The 6,772-nt window shown below is 34.0% G+C and overlaps 1 pseudogene; it reads left to right on the top strand.

Moving 5' to 3' along the window:
- The first annotated feature begins 1,098 nt into the window (after nucleotides 1-1,098).
- LOC148166033 (uncharacterized) lies at nucleotides 1,099-3,417 on the top strand (annotated as a pseudogene).
- The last annotated feature ends 3,355 nt before the right edge of the window (nucleotides 3,418-6,772 follow it).

Genomic DNA, 6,772 nt, shown 5'->3' with positions numbered 1-6,772 from the left:
AAGGCTGTTACTGTGCTTTTCCTTTATTTTGATGGTGAAGGATTTATTAGATTACCAATGAATTTGGAAGTTATAAAATTCTACTCAACGGCTAATTTAATAAAGGAACAATAGATGTTTCTAAACCCTTTATTGTTAGAGAATCTGATCTTTTATCTTTTATGTTAAAAAAAGAAAAATAAACGCGGATGAAAATCTCTGATTTTTTCGTCCATCCTTTCTATTGTTTCAACTGCAGCATTTCCTAATTCTTTTAAAATTCTGTTTTCCATATACAGTTGATTAGATGCTTTAACTTTATTGCCAACAGATAAATTATTAAACTCAATGCCTTTTTTTATTCTATTTTAAATAATTTTTACCTGATTTTTGTCCGCAACATCAATTAGGGCCATTATTTATTAGATAAGGAATTTATAATCTTCTTAAAATTTTTATCAAATTCTTCTTCAGCCTGCGGAGCCGTAGTCCCTTTTAGGGACTCTTTTGTACTGCCAGCTTTCAGGGACGCTTTGTAATCTGATTGGGATGTGTTTGATTTGTGTTTAGATTTAATTTGTTTCTGTTTTTTGTTATATTGTTCTATATTGTTTGATTTTTTGTTATGTTTAATTAATATTTCATCAGTGAGAAATTTTATTTGATTCCTAATTGTATTTTCACGAATTTTATTCTGTTTAGCAAACTCTCTTAAAATAATATTTTTAGTAGAGTCTCCTTTTTGTCTTAAAAAATTTATTTTTTTCATTTATTTATTATTATGAAATAATATCTTCCTAATAAAAGAAGAATAAAGACTGCCAGATACTAGCTGATCATAAACAAACATCATCGAATGTTACCGATAAGTCAAAGACTTTGGGTGAGTCGTTATTAAGAAAATATTCCATTTGTAAAACAATAAAATCTCATTCAAATTTTGTTAAAAATAAAAATCAGAAATATGGAATTGGATACATGAATATATGTTTTATGGATGTACCGACACGATATAAAAAAAGACATTTCAAAAATATATGGCATGAAAAATTAGAAAAATATAAATGTAAGTTAGTTGAAAGGTACCCATAAATATTCTAAATATTTTTTCTCTACTAAATGGAGATTTAAAAAGATCAACTTCTTAAAATGAGTCTTGAGGAAATTGTAAAACTTACTAAAGGGGATTTAATTAAACAAATCAATAAAGATATCCCGTCCTCGAGTTCACCTTTGACCAGCGGAGCAGTAGTCCCTTTTAGGGACGCTCACGAAGCGTCTTTGATGAATAAATATTTTTTAACACCAACATCAGATAATGAAATTGTACTAAATAAACTAAATTTGAAAAAATTAAAAACCATTGCAAGAAAGCAGGGTTTTAAGAACTACCCAAATTATAATAACTGAAAAACTAAATCAGATCTTATAAAATAAATTTTAAAAGAAGAACTCAATGCTGGAGATTGGCATAATAAATTAAGCAGGATTAGTTTTAAAAAATTAAAATCAGTTGCTAGCAAGCTAAACTTAAACATAAAGAGAAATAGTAAAAAAATAGATCTATTGAATCAAATTTCAGATAATGTTAACAATGATAATTTAAACATTCTTCTCAACCTCAACGAAATCAAATTACCTAGTTTAAAAGAATTATTGAAAGAAGAACCGAAGACAAATCTGGATCAAACGTTAAAAGAACTAAGAAAAATTACTGAAGAAAGAAATATTAAAGGTTACTCAAAAATGAAAAAGGCAGCAAGATAGATTTTGTTGTCCAAGAGCTGTTATTGTTGGATTAACTTATCATACAAACATTATACTAATCAAAGAATATAATGATAATGAATTAAAATATATAAAAATGGGGAGAAATTTACAATCAACTTTAGCTCAAGAGCTATGTAATCAGTTTGGAGACTATAATAAAAATTATTTTACCTTAGATGATATTGCAAATATAGAAAAAGCATTAAATATTCAAATAGTCGTAGCAGCGGAATGGTTTAATTCCATAATATATTCGGGGGCTAAAAAAGATATAAAAATACATTTATATAAAAATGGAAATCATTTTGATACAATTGGTAGTATGACAGCTTTCTATGGTCAATCTTATTATTGTAAAAAATGTGATAAACCATATCAAAACAAAGATAAACAAAAATGCAAATAAAAAGATAAAATATGCATAATGTGTTTCAAATCTAATCACAAACAGAGAAGACTCTGAATCTTTATTCATCGTGAGGCTTTGCTGAATTTGGGCGAAGCCCTCATGACCAAAGAGAATTCTGCTGAAAGAATATATTGCGAAAAATGCAATGGATACTGTTTTAATCAAGAATGTTTAGAAAATCATTCTGAAGTTTGTGAAAGATTTCATAAATGCTTAAAGTGTAATAAAATACTCAAAAGAGGTAATAAAATGGTTGACGAAGAAAAAAAAATGTTTGAAGAAGGAAATAGATTAATTTGTACAAAACCGAAATTGATCCAAAAATGTAATAAAATTATTGAAAGAGCTAATAAAATGATAAAAAAATGTAACCAAATGATAGAAAAAGGTAGTAAAGAACACAAATGTGGCTGGAAAAAATGTAGAAATTGTTATAAAGAGGTTGAAATACGTAAACATAAATGTTATATGCAATGGAAGCGGCAAAAGGGTAATGTTAGAATCTGTCAAACAAAAACAATAGACGGTGGTGAAGAATACAAAGTAAAAGGTTGTAAAAATTGTGATAGAAAAGGTTGTACAGTAAAACTTTTCCTAATAAAACAAACAAAAAAGTAAAATATCACATTTATCAATGTAAAGAATGTGAAAATTGTGTTAAAATACCAAGAAAGGACGAAAACGGTTATCAATGTCTTAATCGCGGATGTTTATTTAATACAACTAAATGTTCTTACACAAAAAAATATTTATTCTTTGATTATGAGGCGATGCAAGAAACGGGCAAACACGAACCGAATTTAGTTATAGCTGTAAAGAAAATTGAGTACATTCTAGAGTCCCGAAGGAAATCTCGGAAGACTGAAAATAGAAACAGTCGGGGATGTCTTTCCACACTCTTTCTTATTTATTGTCTTTGTTTAAACAACTCTTTCGCATATAACTTTTACTCTGTCAGTATGTGAGGTTATATTGTCATTTAGCAGGAAGTTTTTAATTGTGTTGTGATTGCGAATTTGAACATGGGTAAGTACGAAAACATTATCTATCTGTAAGACAAGTGAGACGATACATTATAAGTTTATATTACAGGACCAGAACGAGAGTTTAAAACAAAGTCTGAACACTGGACATTAATTATTAATTATTTGGAAATGTATCCCTTCTTATTGAAAAACAAATTTCTTCATAAAGACGGGGACAATGCCCGGAATAAACAATATTGGACGGAACTAGCAAATCAATTAAACAGTGGTTGAAAAACCGTATACAAATGGCAATTGGTATAGTGTTTCACATTGTAACGGTCAAAATGCGCGGTGGCGAAGATATCGAAAATTGCGCCCTGAATTGTATCATTCGCGGGTTTTGCTTTGAAGAAAGTTACTTGATTGGAATCAAGTAACCACAGTTTCCTCTGTTACCTGTTCCAGGGGTGGCTGCTTGGACATTAGTTGCCTCAATTTTAGAGTCCACGTTTTCTTCCCCTACTTTGGTTTTAGTCAAAATCCCTATATCTATAGGTCTGAGCGAGTCTACTAATCGCGTTTCCATGTTGATGACGTCAAAACGGTTCGCCTTTTGGCGCGAAGTTTGAATACAGTGGTCAGCAAGCAAACTGCAGTACACCGGTGTATTTTTGCGTGAATGTATTTTCACTTTTGACACTCAATTCAGTCATAAACGAATTAGACCAAACAAGCTTTTTTTTAGGTTTCATGACGAGCACAAGTGGTGTCCCCAATCGCTGCTTGACCCAAGTGTCTCTAATGAGAATAGTAATTCGCACTTGGCTAATCAGTATCAAAATGCTTTAAAATGGAAGATCGGAAGCTGCACTGTCAGAAAAGTTTGGTCTTACCTCACCATTTTCTTCCACAATCACGTGGGGAACACCAAGAAAACCTCAAGATTTCGCACATTTTGAAATGGTCTGCCATATAACAATTTCTGCCAGGAAATGGTGAGGAACATAAAACTTTTTGACAATACAACTTCCGATCTTTCAATGAATAAAGTTTTTGTCATTGAATTATTTGTGTCCCAGGACTGAGTGTCTTAAGATCCTAGGATATTTCTGATGTGTTTTTCTTCAAATAGGAGGTAAATACGATGATAATAAGCAGGTATAAGAGATAAAAAGAAACTGAATTTTTTTTTTGGGTAGAGAATCAATCATACAAATGCGCCACTGCTCTCTGTAGGAACCCTGTCGAATTAAATGACACAAACCGTTATGACGTCACATTCCCTCTCGCCCCCCGTAACGGCACCCACCAATACTGGGCAACTCGCTCAGACTTATAGATTTAGGGACTTTGGGTTTTAGTCTGCTTTTTTTTTCTCTTTGTAGTCCTGGTGATTCTAAAAGGTTTAGTGTCAATACGGGAGTCATTGTTGTGTCGTAATTCCTGTTGTAGTCAAATTCCTTGATGTCTGAGGACTTCGTCGGTTTTCCGCTGAACATTTTGTAAACAAACCACATAACCCTACTTCACGATCAACTGTTATCGTAGGTTGGTGGCACTGTCCCTCGTGACGTGTTTCCCCTTTTTTGTACAAGATGTTGAGGAAGGACTGGATCTTCGGTCATTTTGGTTTCGGTGTGGGTTGGTGTGTAAACGGGTGCAAGAATCTTAAATTTTGGGAATCATCTTTGAGTGTTCTGGATTTTTAAAAAGGGATTCCTAATCGACGTTGTCGGATAAGTGATCAGCATCCCAAATTTTTGGAGTGGAGAGGGATAAATCTAATCCTTACACGACTTGGTCGGATCAGTAGTTACCTCCAGTCTCACCCTCATTTAAGCCGCCCTCCATCACAGGTGACTATTGAGAATTTACGATATTTCTGGCGTCCCCATACTCATAGGGATTTTTCTCCATCACAGGCTTTTTCTTTTTGTGGTTTTCCTTCTTCTTCCCGTTTGGTCTTTCCTTGGAAGTTCGGGTTTAGCAGTCCCGATCCAGAGGTTTCTATCCAGGCAGAAGGAGCTGTGTTCCTACTGGACGTCCCGGATTCCTGTCAGCGACGCCAACGCGATAAGTACCTTTATGTAACCTCGTGAGCGGTTAACTAATTGGAGTCGCGAGAGTAGATGCGTTGACAGCTGTCCGCGTGTTCCCGTCGTTATCGTACATTTTCTGACCTCAGCCTAAGGGATTCCGCCATTTTTTTATTAGATATACGCCATTTTGTAATCGTCAATAATTAATTAATTAGATAATTTTGTAATCTTGTAGCTTGGTAACCTTAACTTTTTTTTTTGTAATACCTTGTTAGACCGTGATTTGTGTTAAGCTACATATATTTCTTTGATTGGCTTTTTTTTTGTTCTTTTCGTTATCGTTCATTTGTGCCTCCGAACTACGTTCGGGTTTGAGTAGTCTCCTTGAGTCCGCGGTCTTGTACAAACCCGTGGCGTTCTCATACCATCTTGTTGGAACCCCACCCTTTTCCATTGGGGTAGTCGTGGCCGAGATCGCAACCGGGCTCAGGGAGTAAGAAGGAGCAAGGAAGGAATTGCTCCGGAGAAAAGGAGCGTTACAACATGTTGTACCAATGTACCATTTAGATTGTGTTAACAGGCAGTAGGACGTTGGAAATCCAAAGTTAAGGCCAAAGCAACAAATATTCGTTTAGAAATGAAACGCACAGGTAGAGGCCCTGCGAAAACAGCCCCCCTAACAGATATTGAAGAACGGCTTATCTCGTTGATGGGGTGGAAATTTGTAACTGGAGACTTAAACAAAGAATTAGGCTTGGTACGTATTATTAAAACACGAATATAAAAATTCGACTACATAATTGCCTGTAATACAGGGTGTCTATAAATGTTTGTCCATCAAGTTGGTCATGACTTAACTGTCAGAATGATTTTAATTAAATTTTGCCGCTTCAAAAATTATTACACGTGCTACATTTATTTAAATTGTTTAAAAACCACTGAGAATACTGCACACGGGCTTCATAATCTGGAGGACGCAACTCTTGTACACTAGTGATTTTATAGGGATGTAATTTCAGTCTTTTCTTAACAATTTTGTGACAAGTTGAGCATGGCATGTGCATTTGTAGAGCTAATTTTCGCATGGATGTTCGTGGTTGTTCTTCCATTGTTTGTCGAACAGTTTCCACGTCCTCAGCACTAACACTTGGTCGTCCTGATGATTTGCCCTTGTGCACACTTCCGGTTCCAGAAAAACGATTCACTACATTGCCAATGTGTCTTCGCAAAACAGAATCTTCCACTTGAAGATCAGGGAACTTATTCCGAAACTCTTGTTCACAGGCGAGAATTGAATAAATCCACTCCCCGTCTTGAAAAGTTCCATTGCGATAATAAGACTTTATTATGAACTTATCGTTCTCAATAGTCCAAACCATCTAAAAAATTTTTTTAAGGTTTTTCAAGTAATTATGCCGATAAATATTTACCTTCGCTAGTTATTGAATAATACTGTAGTCTTAAAAAAGACTGTTTTAATGGTTTTAACAACAAGTAATCTCGCGTGAAACCCAAAAATAAGATGAAAAACAACGAATAACTTTTAAACCGCTAAAACGCAAACAATTTGACAGATCGACGAATAGTATTGTATCAGATTATTAAGA

This window comes from Gnatocerus cornutus, unplaced genomic scaffold (assembly GCF_029298725.1).
Source record: "Gnatocerus cornutus isolate USDA-ARS CGAHR unplaced genomic scaffold, icGnaCorn1.1 ctg00000033.1, whole genome shotgun sequence".
NCBI lineage: Eukaryota > Metazoa > Arthropoda > Insecta > Coleoptera > Tenebrionidae > Gnatocerus > Gnatocerus cornutus.
The sequence above is the reverse complement of the archived record's forward strand: the minus strand, read 5'-3'. Positions and strand labels throughout refer to the sequence as shown.